Here is a 19,248-nt window from a genome sequence, read left to right as displayed (position 1 = left end):
GTTTTTTTTTTTTCATTAATTCATTGGATAACTCTAAAATCTGGCCCCTTACCATTGGGGAAGCCAGGTATCCACCAGTGAAAAATATAATAGTATAATTTAATTTTCATTCACTTGTTCAAAGAATATTTATTGATATTTTATTCTTTGATAAACATTGTGCTAGGTTCTTTGATAGAAAAATGAAACAGAGACTCTGCCCTTGAGAAGCTTAAAATAGGAATGAGAGTAGAACATGCTCATGTATCAATGACAAAAATCCAAAGCCAACTATGATAACTATGATGTACTATAATATTTGCTAAAATAAAGTCTCTCAACCTTGAACATTTTGAGAAGGCCTCATGGGGAGAGAGCATTTGAGCTTAAAATATAAGGATTAAAAAAAAGTATATTAAGAAGATACTACTACTCACTACCATTACCTTACTGGCTGTATTTATTAAATTCCTTACTATATACCAAGTCCTGTGTTCAACACTTGACATATCTTATTCATTCTTCACAAAAGTCCAATGTGATGGTACCTACAATAAAAATATTTCCATTTTGCTGATGACAAAAATTAAGTTTACAGAGGTTGACTATTACCCAAAGTCATACAATTTAGTAAATGGAGGGCCAAACTCATCCATTCTTTTTGTCCCTATACCACACTGAGAATGGCATGCCTAGCAGGATATACAACAAATGACATGGAAATGTCACATAAGGTGGGGCTCAAGCTGTGTTCTCGAGTATGGTAGCCACTACGTGTATATATTTTCCAAATACTTTGTGCCTAGTCCAAATTGAGATGTGTGCTATAAATATAAATGCCATCCACATTTTGAAATCTTCATGTAAACAAAGAAGTACAAGATATCTTAAAAATGACTTTATATCAATTACATATTAAAATAAGAATATTTTGGATATATTGGATTAGATAAAATATATTAAAATTAACATCACCTGTTTCTTTTTTCCCTTTTTATGTGGCTATTAGAAAATGTGTAATTACATATGTGACTTGCATCTGTGGCTTCTATCATATTTCTGTTGGGCAATAATGAGCTAGAGGCATTGAGGGGGCAGCAGGAGGACAACGGGCAGAACTGTGTAGGGTGTCACAGAAGCATCAAGCTCTGAGCTAAAGGCTCAGGAAGATGAGTCAGCTTTGAACAAGGAGAGAGGAGCAGACTTTTCAGTGGAAGGAGTAGCTAAGGAGGAAAGTCAGCGTGATTTCTATTGGAGAATGGAGCAGAGGTCAGTAGAAGATGAACCACATAAGTTTGTACATGGTATCTATACATAAATGAAAACTCTCATTTAGACTGATGTCTGTAACAGGAAATGGCTTTTATTGAATTCTTCATTAGATAAAATGTAAGGCCTATTGTAATTCTACTGCAAAGGGAAGTAACTGTCAGTTTAAATAACAGAGCCATTTGGAGAACTCTTATTCTATGAAAATATTAGGTAAGGCAGGTCCTCAAAAATTCCAGATTGCAATTTGCCCATCTTTGAAATTTTCAAGTACATTATCTCTAAATGAAAGCACTCTAATAAATTAAAGATTTCATTTCAGATAAAAGATTGTACTTCTGATGGTAAGTTCTAGCCCTAAATTTGGGTTAAGCTTTCCCTTTTTATAAACATTCACCTGAATGTGTCTCCACTGAAGGTATTGTTCTTGTGTATAAATGTGAAGCTGAGATGACATTGTCACAGGAAAAGGCTTTGACTTTAAAGCCAAACAGACCTGAGTTCCCATGCTGGTTCTCCAACTTACCAACTAATTACTAAACCTCTTTAAACTTAAATAGTCTCACCTATAAAACCAGACCAATGATACCTACCTGTTCCACCGGCCCACAGAGAGGTTGAAAAAAAGGTAGGTAGTACAGTTAGCACAGTGTGAGGAATGTGCCAAAATCTCAGTGAATGCCGAGCATACCTACTCGAATTCATGCACAAATGTGTGCACCCAGTGTGAGAGACACAGTCTTGGTTCTTGAATATACCAATTGTGAATACTGAATGGTCATAGGAAAGCATATGTATAACTGTCCAAGTGACTTCCTAAGGTATCAGGGCACTAAGACCACCTGCTCCTGGCTGTCTTAAGTCTTTGGGGGTAGCCCGGGTGGCTCAGTGGTTTAGCGCCACCTTTGGCCCAGGGCATGATCCTGGAGACCCAGGATCAAGACCCACATCGGGTTCCCTGCGTGGAGCCTGCTTCTCCCTCTGTCTGTGTCTCTGCCTCTGTGTGTGTGTGTGTGTGTGTGTGTGTGTGTGTGTGTGTCTCATGAATAAATAAATAAAATCTTTAATAAAAAAAAAGAAGTCTTTGGAATGCTTCATCAGTGCCAAGTGAACTGAGAATATACTTTTGGTATAGTAAGCAGCAATTTCCTTTTCAACTTCCTTAAACAAGATGGAGAAACAATCTTCTAGACCAGGAAATATGAATTTCAAGAGACTTGGCATACATTGAAGAGACCCAAAGCCTGGACTTACAGAGCAATCCAGCAGAATTAGCTAGAATTAGTAAAATTTGTCAGAAATTCATTTTATCAACCAAAATGACTAATTTACTTTTGGGCCTTCACACAGATACAAATAATCAAGTCAATTCTGAATCAATCATATACCCATATCTGAGAGGAGTGGGCTGGATATTCCTTTTATTTTACTATATTCTCAAGATATACAGCAGAGCTCTGAACTCTGAGAGAATAATTATTATTTTTCCCATACTTGAATCTTTCACAATGATTAGCTCTAATACCAACCAAATACTTCATTTGATGAGTGAACCAATGAATGAATGATTTGGTTTGAAAACTAACACATGTACATGTTTTCATGGGGAATGAGTCCATTCTGGTACAGGGTAGAAGTGTTGGACTATCCAAGGATCCTGGGAAAATGATGTTCCAATCTGGTTATAATTGAAAACCCAGAGAGCATTTTAAAATTATAGATATCCTGTCCCTGGTCCTAACTTCGTGTTTCTAAGGTGACGATAAACAATATTTCTCCCAGACATGGGATATACTGTCTTGAGAAAGAAACATCAGGGAAATATGGACCCTAATGCCTGGTGAAATTCAATGAACCATCAATCCAAATCCTGAAAATCTTCCATCCTGGGAGTAGACAGCTAAATGAGCTCTTCAACAAAGAAGGCAGTAGATTTCAAATATTCAGGAGTGATAGATAACTAGTTCTAACCCCAAAATAATGGGTAGGAATTCTTTGAATTCATTAGTCATCAGAGGCTTGTCAGGTGTATGTTTAAAGCAATAAAGCAATGATAACTGACGTCAGCTGAGTCATTAGTAGGGCAGACTTTTCACTGGCAATTTCTGTTGCCAAGTCCATAAATGGAAATTGAGACTCACTGGGATAATTAGAAACCAGACTGGCAACTGAGATTATTCTTTCTCAAATTTGCTTAACCAAGAAGGAAGGAAAAGTACCAGTATGGAAGGATGCTAAGGAACTCAGGGACTCAGACATCGTGTCCCTACTGAGTAGCAGAGCCGGGCTGGTAAAGGCAAAGTGGATCTGAGTGAATGTTTTCTTTCACAAATTAAGAGGCAAGCTTGAGCAGTGAGGCTTCTCGCGAACATCTCAAGCTCAGAGGCTACTGTTGGGGTGGACAAGTGTGTGCCCCTTCCTCATCTTACCCAGAGTGGATCCCAGCAGCCCTCTGCACCCTCGGATGCTAGTGTTGTCATGCTTACTAGAAGGCCAGCCAATGTTGATGCTTTCAAACACAGGAAAAAAGAAATTCAGCCTCCACTCTGGAAGTGTTTGCTCAGCTGATGAGGCTTGGCTCAGAACTAGAGGTGGGATCAGGTAATCCCATTAGCTCTCGTTTTGCAAAGGCCTCTTGGAAGTGACAGTTTTGAAATATACCCAAGGAGAATTGTCTGGTTGTTGACAATGATGCCTGAAGGGATATCTAATCCAAACAAAATTGGAAGGCAGACAGTGTAGGGAGAGGGACAAGGGTACTCAGTGGAAGTCCCCTGACCAGGATTTTCATTGTGTTTCATAGATTTTAATTCCTGCTCTGCCCTTTGCTGCTGTATGAGCTTAGACAAGTTACTTGAGTCTTTTTCATCTGAAAAAGGAAAGAAAGACTAACTTACAGGGTTGTTGTGGAGGTTAAATAGGGGTAATTACCTTGAGTGTTTTCCACCTCCTAGCTCAGACATACTATCAGAAGATGTTCTCCATCTGCTGCGAGCACACCTAAATTGTAAGGTCTGTGTTTTGCATAGCTAAAAAAATGACACATGTTCTAAAAGCTGAGTTGCCACTTAACGGGGTAACACAGATCAGAATTGTATACTCATTTGTTAAAAGCTGAAATGAAGAGTAACCCTGAAGGAACTGGCCTTATTGAGATCAGCTAATCCACTTTTTGCCTGAGTTTGGTCATATATTCTCCAGGACATGTACCACACAGCTCTGTGAAGTCCATCATCTGTGGCCCCATAAATCGGTATCTAATTTGCATCAAATGTGTCAGCAAGTTAACAAAAAGACAGCAAGGCTAGTTCTTTTTGGCACTCGTAATCTCTCTGGCAGCTAATTTACAAGCTAAATTGAATCATCAGCACCCAATTAAATTCCTCCTGCATCATGGCACAAAATGCTCATTTTTATTTTCTTGACGGAGGAGAAGTGGAGGAGGAGAGAGGCGATCACATTCTCATCCATGTATGTCCTCAAATTAGAATATGTTTCAGTCCTAATTCATCTCATTTCCCAAGTCTAGTGAAATAAGGAAATGTTATAATTATATTTCCTGGTCGCCTACATATTTATCTCCTTTGCTATAATCTCTGTTACTCATTAAACTCCCACTGACTCTTTCAAGGTTAAAAAATTTATCTGTACAGATCCCAATATCCGCTGTAGTCCCCAAGTCCCCATGAACGAACAGATTTTGCACTGAATCTCATCCAGAGAGGGGTTTATCATATCTGGATGGGACCTGCCAATAAAATATTAAAGTTTCTGCAGTCTCAGCAGCCACCACCAGCATTCAACTATTCTGTCTAGCTGGGACAAAGGACAGTTCTTCCTCCTGGAAGGAGGTTGCAGGTAGGAAGCCATACCACTCAGCTTCAACTTCCAAAGTGCTACAGCTAGCACCGCTGGTTGACTGTCTCACACTGGCTTGACACACCACACATCAGCTAGGCAATAAAGATGAGTTAAGAGCACTCCAGCCCACATCATATCCAATCCCATTCCTGTCTGGATTCTGACAGTTAGCCACAACTTCCATTTACAACCTCAATCTTGCCCTTTAGACTCGAGGTTCAGATGAGTGTTCCAGACCTAAAAAGTCCTTCCTTCAAAGACTGTGGCTCAGAATTATACTTCCAGCTGTACCAGTTTGGTCTACTTTAGTGACAAGTAAATGGATTTTTAGTTTGGATTCTCTCAAATCAGACACTGAGGCAAGGATTTGGGTACAAAATAATCCCAGAAAGCTCTGTGAGGGAAGACAAGAAATCCAACAAGAAAGGGTGTATCAATGCACAGGTTACTGTTGTAAACAACTTGTACTCAGATCCTCTAGGCATTGTCCAAGAAATGGTATGGAGATAACATAGAGTTGTCCCATGGTTAAGTGAAGAAGCTGAAGAACTGACCCACAAACTCCTACCTCTCTCTATCCAGAGAAGGTTCCTTCCGCAGCATGACCTCCGTGAGGCATCCAGTTTTCCCTACAGGCTGACAATATTACACACTCAGAGAAGACCTTCAGACAGAGAAGTTGAGGAGGCCATAAAATATCTGTTGACCATTCAATAGATTGAAGGGATACAGCCAGGTACCAGTACTCTGCAATAAAGACATCTCAGTTCAAAATGAGTACAACTTTATTGGTCACCAGCTGAAGGGGTCAAGTGCCGATTGGGACATTATGGTGATTTTCATCTCCTTGTAAGAATATCTCAGAATAACATAGACTAAATAAATAGGTCATAAACCACAGTTGTGGGTTGGAGTGTGTCTATTATGAAGACAGAAATAGTTGGCGGAACTCATGTTAAATGCTGACCAGTATACAGAACTTGCCTATATTATTTACTCTGCATATGTTTATAATAGCGTAGGTTATTTTGTTTAATTTTCACAATGATAATGTGAAATAGACATTTGCATTCTCACTTTATAGATGAAACTCCTGAAGTTAGGAAAAATTAAATCTTTTACTAAAAATCACACTGTGTGTCATGAAACTGGGGGTAAGACCCTAAAATCCTCCTCTTTCTGTTGGGCCACATGCTTCTTGTTCCACCTCAGGCAAGACTGGTTTGCTGGTGAGAATTTTAGGGACTCATAAGAATACCAGCCACCACCACACATTCTAAATATCTCCATTCCTGGACTGTAACTGATGTCTAAAATGTCATGGTCATCACTTTATTCTTTTGGGATAAACATAAAAGACCACATAATTCTCTTGGGAAGTGTAACCAGTAAATCCATTAGACTCTGAACTAATCTGGGCCAAGGCCCTTATGACTCATCATTTTATCTCCAGTACCTAGCACTGAGCTTGGTGTGTTAAAGGTCCTTAGTATTTATCTATTGAATAAATGAACAAACCTCAGTGTGAATAAATTTAGAAAATAAATATGTGAAGGGTATAAGGCTAAATATAAAAATAGAAAAGACTAAATCATGCTGGCAAAGAGAACTTAGAATTTTTCCTCTTTCTCATTAATCCTATTAACCCAGAAATCTATATATAAACTTTCTTTGGTCAGTATAGCTAATATTTACAGGCTGCCTGTTACTTCTCCAATGTATTACTGCTTGTTTACCATTTAAGGTCTTCATAGGGTCCTAGATTCCCTTCTAGACTCAATACTCAGAAGGAATCAACTTTACCTATTTTGTATTCCACTGTATGTTTATTTCCTTAGTATTGGCCATAACACAGAATGGCATGAAATATACAAGTGGGATCTTCAAACCTGGATTGCTGATCTTCACTGTAAAGAGCATTGAGATGGTCAGGAAATGTCCAGAGCAGGGGTGCCTGGGTGGCTTAGTCAGTTAAGTGTCTGTCTTCAGCTCAGGTCATGATCTAAGGGCCCTGGCATTGAACCCTGGAGTAGGCTCCCTGCTCAATGGGGAATCTGCTTTTTCTTCTTGCTCTGCTCCTCCCTCGCCCCCTCACTTCATATTCTCTCTCTTTAATAAATAGATGAAATCTGAGAGAAAGAAAGAAGAAAGAAAGAAAGAAAGAAAGAAAGAAAGAAAGAAGAAAAAGAAAGAAAGAAAGAAAGAAAGAAAGAAAGAAAGAAAGAAAGAAAGAAGAAAGAAAGAAGAAAGAAAAAGAAAGAAAGAAGAAAGAAAGAAAGAAAGAAAGAAAGAAAGAAAGAAAGAAAGAAAGAAAGAAAGTCCAGACTGCTGTTTGCTCCAGAAGTCACAAGGAATATACAATGCTCAAGAAAGGCAGACATCGAATTCTACTCTTTGACTCCACATTGCAGAAAAAGGGTTTCTTGTGGTCTCTCTAAACCTAGGTCAAAAAATTCTTCTTTAATATGAATTTCAAGTTTATTTTGCTCTTTTCTGGAATCTTTGGGGGAATTGTATGGGGATAATAAAATGTCCCAAGTTCCTGCTAAAGAAAAAAAATTATTCAGAACACATGAAAACAGAAAGGCAGATGTGATTTAGGACTGTCACAATTAGTGCAATGGGGTTTGCCCTAGGGGAGAGAGATTGGGCTCAACTCTGAATAACAGGGAAATGTGAGGATGTAAAGCCAAGGGTTGGGGAAAGGGTCTTCAGATGGAAAATTACTCTAGAAAACACCAGAAGTAAGGGGAGTGGAGATCAGACATCACCTGGAGGATGGTAGAGGATGAGAAATTTGGTCAGATATCAAAGGCAATCAATATGTTGATGGTGAGGGAGTCTGGCTAAGCTGATTTAGCAGGATTCTTGCTAAAATTGGGCTCTTGAGGATATGCCTCAGGATGGAGCCTAGTTGAATATGAGCTCACAGAAGCCCAAGTAGAATTTGCTCAAGGAGAAAATTTTTTTTCTTTCCTATCTACCAGGTATGTCTTTGTCTCTTCTAGATTACCCAGAAGACTCAGGCACCCATAACTGTTTGCTAGAAGGCAAATTCCAAACTATGAGAAATGTACTAGATTATTTTATTCCAGACCCCAAAGGTCCTATAAAGTCTAATTTTCCATCACAGCATTACAAATAGTAAAGCAAAATAATTTTAAAATTAAGAAACTGAACCAGCAAATGGTAAAGTAGGGATTTGAACCTGGCAATTGAAAAGTCTGAATTTAGTGCTTTTCTACTGTACCAACTAATAGGGTATAGGAGTGTTAAGGGTAATTTTTTATTTTTTTAAAGATTTTATTTATTCATTCATGAGAGAGAGAGAGAGAGAGAGAGGCAGAGACACAGGCAGAGGGAGAAGCAGGCTCCATGCAGGGAGCTTGATGTGGGACTCGATCCTGGATCTCCAGGATCATGTCCTGGGCTGAAGGCGGCGCTAAACCACTGAGCCACCCGGGCTGCCCTAATTATTTTTTAAAGGTAAAATAATGATTCACGTACAAATATAAAAGAACACATGTCAAAGATTTTATTTTTAGTTTAGTTAATAATGAGAAAATCAGTAAGATTTTCCTCTGGTTCAGAGGAGAAGCTGAAGGACACATACATATATGTGTATTCAGGAATGTTCAAGTAAATTTTCTAAAAGATGCCAACACTGATATCTTCCAGGGAAAGGAAATCATATGCAGCTTAGCTGGACACAATCTCTTTGCCTTTCTAGGATCAAGAATCATTTGCATTACCATCAGGTCTCCCTCCCTAGCTTAAGTTCTACCTCTGTAGAATTGCAAAACAGCCAAAGACAAGGAAAGGCAAAGGCTCCTCTTCCATCAGATAACCCTGGAAGGATCCTCAGGCAAGACCTAGGTTTCTTCAAAAGAATTCAAGTAATGTTTGGCCCATTTCAAAGTCTTTCACGTTGTTCCTGCTAGTAGCAGGACATAGGATGAGATGGCTCTGAGGGACCCAGCTGAACGGACAATCTATCTAGAGGTACTTCTACTCTTTCTCAACCTAGTCTATTGCATAGCCTGCTTTAGAATGACAATAAGCATCCCATCCCAGGGCTCAGTTCAGGAAACTCTGCCAAAGTGGGAAGGAGGTGCTATGGAAGCATCTAGAAACCATGAGGACCTCAAGCTGCAGCAATTTTTAAACCCAAAGAGCTCAGCTCTCTCACTCTCAAAGAGCTATCGCCAAGGGCTAATCACTCAGATGGAAAAGGAATAAACAACCTCACCAGGCAGCCTGGCTTTCTGGTGACCCTTTCAGAGAAGTCGTCCTCAAAGAACAAAAATTAACTTAGAGCAATTTTTGAATGTGAGTCAAGAATTCTGTACTTTTCCCCTTCCCTGTATGTTTGGATATGCACATCAAAACCAAACATTTACTAAGCACTCAAGGTATTCCCTAGGCGGAGTAGCATGGTGGAGAGTAGAGAAGGAGAAACAAGGGATGTTGGGGTTTGTATATAACAACATAGAACAAAAGAACACATTGCTTATCTGAGGATAAGGCTGTATGAGCACATTTTAGGGAACATTTAAAGATGTCAAAAAAAAAAAAAAAAAAAAGAGGAAAGCTTAAGATGGCATTAGGAAAGATTCTGGGTGGGAAGGAGTAGATACCAGAGCTGGGTATTGAAGGACAGGTAAGAATTAACCAGGTCAGATAAGGTGGGGAAACAGCCCTCCCTGGCTGGGCAAATGCTATTGTAGCTGCAAATAACTTCTAGTTGCAGCATGGGAACTTCAGCTAACCTCCCTGGGCCCTGATGTCCTGGCTCAGAAAAAAACAGACTCATTCTCCCTTCTTCATGCAGATAGTCACCTGAATCTTGTCCATCTCAGAGGCTATAGCAACTCACTGTAGCAAACTACTTGCCAGGAGAATTCATGGTATGCCACAAACATGAATATTATTGAGTCATGGACAGAAAAGAGTCCTGGAAAATAATCCTTCCTAAACCAGAATGAGTCAAAGAGGTTTCCAGGGCAATGGAGCAGAGTCAGAAAGGGAGGCTACTTAGCATGGGACAACGTGTAAGATCCTTCATCCAGGGTCTGGCACTTACCAACCTTCAGTAACTGTCAGCAGTGAAGCTCTCTGCCTTGCTGCCTCCCTGGGGGCAACCTGGTTACATATTCTGTTTAGTTCAGTATGTGGGGCAACCATGACATTTGACATCTTATAGCTAGTATCTTAAGATCTTTGTAGATCTTATCTTCTACAATATATAATTTAAAAAAAAAAAAAGCTCTCATGAATAAGACTAAGTCCTTCACTTAAAAACGTATTTTTACCCATGCAGAGGGTCACCAGTTAACAGTGTTCGTTTCTGTACTGTAAAACCACTGTAGATCCTCCCACTAATGAGATGCTTTTAAAAACAGCAGCTCTGAAGTCTCCCAGTGCCACATAAAGGACTTTTATGAGGCCATTGGTTTTCTGCAAATAATCACTTTAATGATAACATCCAAAGTGTAATTGTAAACACTCAGTGGGGCCATTTAACCTTAATGATAGGGGAGCAGGGAAAAGCAGAAAGAATGATGGGCTTCCTCAAGAGAAACTAGAAGTTATGAAAATGGGAAAGGCCTTGTCTGCTAATTAAACAGGATCTATGGGATGGTCCACTTGGAGACAGAGTAATCTGGTGGTTGAAGAGACAGACTTTGGAATCCACCTCAGACCTTAGATCTTAATCTCTGTGAGGCTGTTTCCTTTTCAATGATGTAAGGACCATGCTAAAGACCTCTCAAAATGAATGTGAGAATTCACTTAAATGAGGGCACAGATGGAAAGTATGTGGCACACAGGTGATCAATAATTTGTAACTATTTTCAACATGATCACTATATACATATGGTCTACGCTGGACTCAGAGACATTTTGCTGTGTCCCTTCACAGACGTTATGAATCACTGAGCTGATCTGTCTTCCAAAGAATTAGTGCATTCAAAAATCTCTTAGTGAAAGCTTTGTTCTCTGGTAGATAATTAAGGCCTTTAAGTGCAAATTAAAAAGATTTTTCTCTGGACTTACATATAGTTATTTTCTTTTAGGTCTGCTCACATGAGAATTTTGTAAATAAAACTGTGGCTGAAGGGCTCAGGCAAGAGCAAGAAAGTAGAGAGTTCTCTCCAAAAGTGTGTTCCCCATGCTTATTTCTCAATATGATAGCTGGAGTGCAGTTTGGAAATTTCCATTATGCCACCTGGAATCTGTTTTGCTACAGAGAAAAATAAAGGGTAGCTTATCTGAGATGATGCTATACAATCTTTTTTTTTCTTTTTTTAAATCAGGCTCCAGAGTTGAGTATAACAAACAAAAAAAGCAATCTTCAAAACACAAAGTTCAGACAACTCCTTCTAGGATATGTACTGATCCATACAGACACACACGCCTGCAGACTATAGTATCAATGCTTGACACTACACTTGGGAATGAGAGTTCTGGAATTTGTGTATGTGTCTCACTCTTTTTAATGACGATGAAGATGAGCTAGTGAAAGGGTGTTTGGGAGAAAAAAAATAGAAAAGATGAGATGATTCTCACCCCATCTATATTTCAAAGTAAATCCCCAGGCAAAATGAATCAGCTCTTCAAAGATGTTTTCCATCAAAGAGTATTCTGATATTCCAATGACAGTTTTCACTGTAGAATCCCAAATAGATCAATTAACCACCTTACTAGAACTTTGTAGTCAGCTCTATTCCAGTAATTGGGGGTTTATACCCTTGCTACTAAACTTTGAAAATCAGCCTTAGGATACCAGGGATCCTCCAGTGGGAGCACCCTTAGAATTACCTGTCCAATCTCCTTATTTTACAAATGAGGATCAGTCAGGATACGTGTGACAGAAAACCCCCAGTTCAGTCTGGCTTAAAGCAAAATGGAAACTTTTATGCAAATAACTGAAAAGTCCAGAAGTAATGCAAACTTCCAACATGGGTAAATCAAAGTGCTTAGGAGCAGCATCTGACATATATCTGTCTCAATTCCTCATCCTATTTGTCTCTGTATTGCCTTAGTTTTAGATGAGAGTCTCTCTTTAAGAAAACAACGATGTCTGGCAACACCCCCGACTTACATCTAGAAAGCCTATATTCCACCTATGAGTGAAACCATGTCTTTCTCTGATTGATTTATTTCACTCAGCCTAATACCCCCCAGTTCCATCTACATTAATGTAAATGATAAGTATTCATCCTTTCTGATGGCTAATATTCCATTGTGATGTGTATGTGTGTCTATCTATCTATCTATATCTATCTATCTATCTATCTTCTTCATCCATTCATCTGTCAAAGGACACCTGGTCTCTTTCCAAAGACTGGCTATTGTGGACATTGCTGCTATGGACATTGGGATGCAGGTGCCCCTTTAGATCACTACATTTGTATCTTTGGGGTAATATTTAACTGAATTTAAATAATAAAAAACAAAGCCTAGAACTCCAACAGGATAGAGCCCTCTTCTCCAGAATTCCAACAAAAAAACCCTAGGGACCATACTTATTGGCACCTTGGTCATGTATCTATGGGTTCATGTACTTGGAGTTGATGGAAACTGCTGGTGACCAGACCTGACCACATGCCCACTCTAAAACCATGGACTACAGGGGAGAAAAAAGTCACCAAAGGTAAATAAGGCTACTCTCACCCTAAAAGACAGATGAATAGTATTAGGCAAAATCAAGAGATGTTCATTACAGGCATCAAGAAAGGTTGTGACTTATCTCAAATCATACACAGTTAATGGGACACAGAGCCTCTGCATCATGCTATATTGACTTTTGACCCATTATTAGGGCCAGAGGAACCATTATTAAGAGGAACTAGGAAACAGCTTGGTTTTGAGTCAGCAGATCCATATAAGACTACCTGAATAGTGTTCAAGTACACATTGTCAACTAAGAAAATACATAATAACAAAAACTACTATGAATCCAGCAACCTTTAACACAATTATTAATCACAGAGGCATCTACGTATAGTTGAAAAATAGCCTTTTAAGTATGTGCCAGACATCCTATTTATTCAATCTACAAACAATTCTTGGTGCTCATATGGATTCACAGACCTTTTGTAATAATCATTAAACACCTCACTGGGTTCATTGCTCAGAGAATTATTAAGAACTGCTGTCCTAATCCTAGCAGAAAAGAATGTAATGTCTTTGATAAAACTCAAATAAACCTTCCCTCTCAGAGACCACCCCATGCAAGAGATAGAACTTGAGTGATACAGGAAGAGCATGATTTCAGCCCTGAGAGGAAGGAAGGCTATCTTCCAACTGGCAGGAATGGCAAGGGTAGAGAACATTAGACTAGCCTTGGTGCTAGTCTAATGCTAGTGCTAGTATAGTTACAGGATACGGGGCAGTGGTGGGCCATATTTTTGAGAACCAGAAAATCAGCTTCAGGATTCTTTTTCCATAAATCTCTTGAATGGATATCTTGATTCAGTACTCAATGTGGGGGTGGTTACAGGTTCTCAAATTGGCAGACATTTGAATGAACAGAATGATAAGCTACAAAGAAAATCTTTGGCTCCGTTAGGGAACCAGTTACCCTGATCTGCAGTGTTTGTGACATTACAATAAGTTAATTTCAGGGTGTCAGTCTTAGACTGAAGATATGTCATTTTAGTGTCTACTGAATCTCCACTGTGTGATGGGTGGAGAACTAGCCCACTTGTTACCATGTTACATAAGAAAAGACATAGAGCCTATAGGGGTGGGAAATGCCATTCAGAGCAGCAGCAGCTCATAGATCTGCTTGCACTCTGCTGAGGAGACCTTCCTGATGCTGTTTGATCAACTCTGTAATAATTGGTTATTTAATAAGGTCTTTGAATTGTCAAAACTGAGGTGCCTGGTGGCACAGTTGGTTAAGCACTTGACTCTTGGTTTTGGCTCAAGTCATGATCTCAGGGTCATGAGATTGAGCTTCACCTTGGTCTTTATGCTCAGCCTGAAGTCTGATTGAGATTCTCTCCCTCTATCTTTGGCCCTAACACTTGTGCACATGCTTTCTCTGTGTCTCTAAAATAAAATAAATATTTTTTTTAATTGCCAAAACTATTTGCTCTCCTCAAGAGACCTAGGAGAGGTTGGTATCATGACTCCTGGTAAGACATATCACCAATGTCATTTCTGCTGCTCTTTATCTTGGTTATTTAAATGGCCCACCACTGGGGCATATCATAGGCTGATGGGAAGGTCTAAACTCTTTATCATTAGGAAAGATAGGGAAAAGGAAGTGAAGTGAACTCACAGGGTCAGAGATCATGCTAAATACTTTCTCATTTATTCTCTCATTTAACACTCACAATGTATGCTAGTTTTAATTGCCTTTGTATGAACAGAATGAGAATCAGGGAGGTTAAGTAACTTATTTAAAGACACATAGCTTATTGAGGCCCAGTTGAAAGTCAGATGCAGGTCTGCATCCAAAGTCCCTGTGCTTTCCAATACATTACACAACTTTTATAAATCAGGGCAGAGGGTTGCAGGAGTGGTAAAATGGTTTTGTCTATTAGTTCTCCATCATTCTTCAAGGGAGAAATACCTGGGACTTCGAATAATTAGAGAACTCTACTCTGCCGAACTCTCACTTCTTAGGCTTATCCCCCCAGCTATAGATAATCAATCATCAACACATTTCCATCTAGTCAGTTTGATTTTGAGTTCACCTGTTGAGCCACTATAATGTACTACTAACTACTTAATCTTATTTCTTTCTCACAAAAATAAAGTGGCTACCATTTGTCCTCCTTTAACATATGAGAAATCTAAGAGAGAAATACCTTGCCCAAGATCACACAAGAAAAGTGACAAAGGTGGAATCCCTGACTGAGTCTGGCTCCAAATCCAAGCTCTCCCCTGAATGGCAGGCACTCAGTCATGCCTAGTTTTTGAAGTCATCCTAACACTAGCAGTTTGTCCTAAACAATTTGCCATAGAGATTTTCAACTAGGCTATAAAGGACCACTGCAAGCTGACATTCTGAAGTCTTCTCATTCAATTACAAACTTTCCCAAAGGAATGGAGATTCCAACAGGGTTCTTTCCTGCTCAAGGTACCAGTTGCCAAGCAGCAATTGGGTGTTCCCTACAAGGCTGAGAGGTGCTAAAGTTGCCAGGTGTCATTAAACTGTCAAATCCTTTCCCGGAGGCCCAGCAGCCTGACAAACTAATTGTCAGGTCTTGAAATCAACAAGTTTCAGAAGGTTTCACAATTAACCCCCTGTACCTCTTGCAGTGTTATTGCTCTTACAGCTGAAGCTACCCTTGCTCTTCTACTACTCTACTGTGCCACTGGCCTTCAAGTCCAGGAAACTCACATTTACTTTAGCATGGCCAGTGCAAAGCACAAACAGGGAGGTAAATTGGCTGTGACAAACACGTGTGTTGTGCATGTGTGAGAAAAAGTTATTTTTGAATATCCACTGGGTTATTTTCCACGAAACTATGAACCCCCACTATTGTTGAAGCAAGAAGCAGGGGAAAAAAAACCCTTACCATATATTCTTAAATATCTCAGTCCCCTTATTTGAGGCTGAAAGGATTGAAAATATTCTTCCCCCAATGAATTGAAAAAAATTTAGCACTTACAGACAAATTTATAACATAGGAAACTACATTTATTTGAGTTATTAAAGTTATAAATCAACCATGTGAGAAAGATGAGGTAGTGTTTTTAGCTCTAGTTAACATAGGAATTATCAGAATGTGAAATAAAAGTGGTTTTGTTGACTACTATTTCAATACTCTTTTCTTTGAGCAACACTGTCTTCAAGTATTCTCCAGAGAAAGTGAAGGGTGAGCAATTGAAACTCAAGGAGTTGGTCCTTGGGAATTAAAGAAGAAATAAGCTTCTGGAGAGAATTCTGAACTCCTATAGTTCTAAGTCCAGTGTCCTTGTTGAATCTTGTAATTTTAACAAACATCTATAGATTTTTTCTTGTCCTGTTCCAGGATAGCCCCATTTATCAAAACCACAGAGTTTAACCAAACTGTCTCCAGAGCTCACAAACCAGTTGTTCAGCAGTAATCTGCAGAAATATTTGCTGTTAGAGGAAGATGTACAACACCTATGGAAGCTCAATGAGGGACAAGGGGGAAGACAGAGAAGAAAAGCACCCCAGACAGAGGTAAAGTACATACAAAAATTTTGTACATTTGGGTATCGTGTTTGGTGTAGTTGCAATGAAGTCAGAGGTGTAGGTAAGATCCTGAAAAGCCTTGAATATCATGATAAAGGATTTGAACATTAGCCTGACAACATGGACAACCAATGAAGAAACTTCAACCACTGATGAAATTTGAAATTCTTTAACCTGCATTTTAGAAGTCTGTGCACCTGGGTGGCTCAGTCTGTTAAGCATCTGCCTTCAGCTCAGGTCATGCTCTCAGGGTCCTGGGATCTTGCCCCACATCAGGCTCCCTGTTCAGCATGGAGTCTACTTCTCATCCTCCCTTTGTCCATCCCACCCACTTCTCCTGCTCTTTCTTATTCTCTCTCTCTCAAATCAATAAATAAAAACTTTTATATATATATATATATATAGTCTGCCTAATGGCAGTGGGCAGGATAGATTGGTCAAGAATACAAGAATAGAGGTGGGGAAAACCACTTGGGAAGTTACTGAAACAATTCATATATTCTTTTTCTTCTTTTTAATGGTATGAAACTAGAGTATGCACAGGAAAAAATGGAAAGGCAAGGATTGAGTTGAAAGATGTTTAGGAGATTAAATTAAGAGGATTTCATGATAGGTCAAAAAGCAGAGATTGAAAAAAAAGGTCAATGATGACAAGTGTCTGATTTCACTGATTGGAGTCATGCATTCACTAGGGAGGAAAACACTGGAGAGGAACATGAAGATTAAACATGTAGTTTGTGAATCATCGGATGTAGATGTTCACATGGTCTATGGCTATATAGGTCTAGATGTCTGGAGGGAGGTCAAGGATTAAGTTAAGAATTAGAAAGTCATCAGTATGTAGTCAGTAGTTGAAGCCAAAGGCAAAGATACTATGCACCAGGACAGGTAGGAGTGATGAAACTCTGGGATGTATCAACACCAGAGTCAGGCAGAAGCCCAAAAACCAAGAACAGGGGGGAGGTCAGGAAGGAGGAGAGGTCAACAGTGAGCTGAAAGGTGATCATTTCATCTAAATGATCATTTCAGCCCCAGAAAGTTGCCGCTAAACTCACAAGTTCCTCTGCAACTAGGTCTAGTTAAATGTAAGAGGGAACGGTATGAATGACATTTGTTTTTCTTGGAAGCAGGTTACTTTTTTTTTTTTTTTTTAAACAGAGGCACAGGCTTTCAGTTGTTTATATACAGAAACATCTATTTACATCTTACTACATAAGCCAGGGAATCAGAGGTGGGAAACAGGACTCCTAGGTCTAACCTAGATCATCCTTTCATCTCTCTGAGTTTCAAATATTTCCCATAATTAACTTTCTCTTTCGTACTTTAAAAGTAAATGTAACCAAATATAAGCTCAAGGATCCATATGGTTCTGTCTAGATATGGTGCTACAAAGAAACACAGTCCAATAACCATAAATATTTTAAGAGAAATTCCAATTATCATTTAAAAAACATAAAAGGGAACTGAGTTCCTGATATACCCTCAACCTCCTTAAGGCTTTTCTAACCCTCTACCTTTCTTGTACCTCAGCAACTGCTTCAGAGCCTCATACTCTCAAATCCACAATTTCCTTTTGCCTCCAAAGCTTCCAAAGCCTCAGAATCTGTGTTTTCCTCCCTTGCGCCTATAGCCTCCTTCATCCCATAGAATAGCTGAGGAGGAAAAACTCCTATTTTAAAGAGAGAAGGACAAGGAGAGAGAGGAGCTGAATAAGCAGATTAGGTCCTCTCAATGCCAGCATGATGAGTTCAGCAAAGGCTGGGAAATGCTTGTTTTAATACATTTTGTTCCAGCTTCATGTAGACTTTAAACTTTTCAAAACACACTCATGTTTGTGCTCTCATATGTACTTCATACCACTACTTCTGTGAGATTGGTTGGACTGATTTCAATATCTCCATTTCTAGATGAGAAAACACTGAGATACCAAAACCCCTGCCACCCTTTCAGTGACACCAAAGCCAAACTGGACCTTCAGCAAGGTATTCTGACCCCTGCCCAGTAGTTACCACTGCCAACGTTCTCCTCCTCAGGGTTACATGGCTCAGCCTCAGTAGGGGCTCTCAGCTGTGCTGTGGCCAATAAGAATGAATATGTGAGTGTAGATCCATTTATGAAATCCAACATCTTAAGAGGATGCCATTGTAGAGGAGGAAAAATAATTTTCCCTCTTCCCTTCTGAGTTCTTAGCTGAAACCCTATAATGAAAAACAGATTAACAAAGTAAAACGGAAGTTTATTAACATGTATGTCTCCTTTATACAGGGGAGATACCCAGGGAAAAATGAATAACTCAAAGAAGTGGCTTAAAATTCAGGCTTAAATATCCTACTCAGGAAAGAGTAGACCTCTTAGGAAAGAGTAAATGATTTTTAGGAAAGATGAATGCGCTTGTAGAGAAAAAGATGGATGGTATAATAGTTTGTGACAAAGTATGTCCGGGTGTGGTGTTGGCTTCCAGTCTCCTCTCTCATGACTAGACTCAATCATAACTGGCTGATGACACTCTGGAGAAGACGATTTATCGAACTGATTTTAGAAGATCTATCTTTAGTCAGATAAGGAGAGTTCAGAGAAAGCCTCTCTCTTCATTTGCTGTATTTCAAGTGCCTACAGCTCAAAATGCCAAATCAGTAATATTGATAATCAATATGCCAGAGGGCACTTGCTGTGATGAGCACTGGGTGTTATATGAAGTGATGAATCACTCAATTCTACACCTGAAACTTATACTACACTGTATGTTAATAACTGGAATTTAAATAAAAACTTGGAAAAGGAAAAAAATCAATATGCCAAAGTGGCATACTGTGAAGTAGCATATTCTGCTACTCTTCACTAAGCATAAACAAAAGAACTTAAATCCATGGAAGAGGAGGATGGGGAAAAATAAACTCCATTTTCTCAAATTTTTACTACAGCTGTGGTCTAGGCACCTCCTGTGGATCCAACCAATGACC

This window comes from Canis lupus, chromosome 29, assembly GCF_048164855.1.
Source record: "Canis lupus baileyi chromosome 29, mCanLup2.hap1, whole genome shotgun sequence".
NCBI classification, from domain to species: domain Eukaryota; kingdom Metazoa; phylum Chordata; class Mammalia; order Carnivora; family Canidae; genus Canis; species Canis lupus.
The sequence above is the reverse complement of the archived record's forward strand: the minus strand, read 5'-3'. Positions refer to the sequence as shown.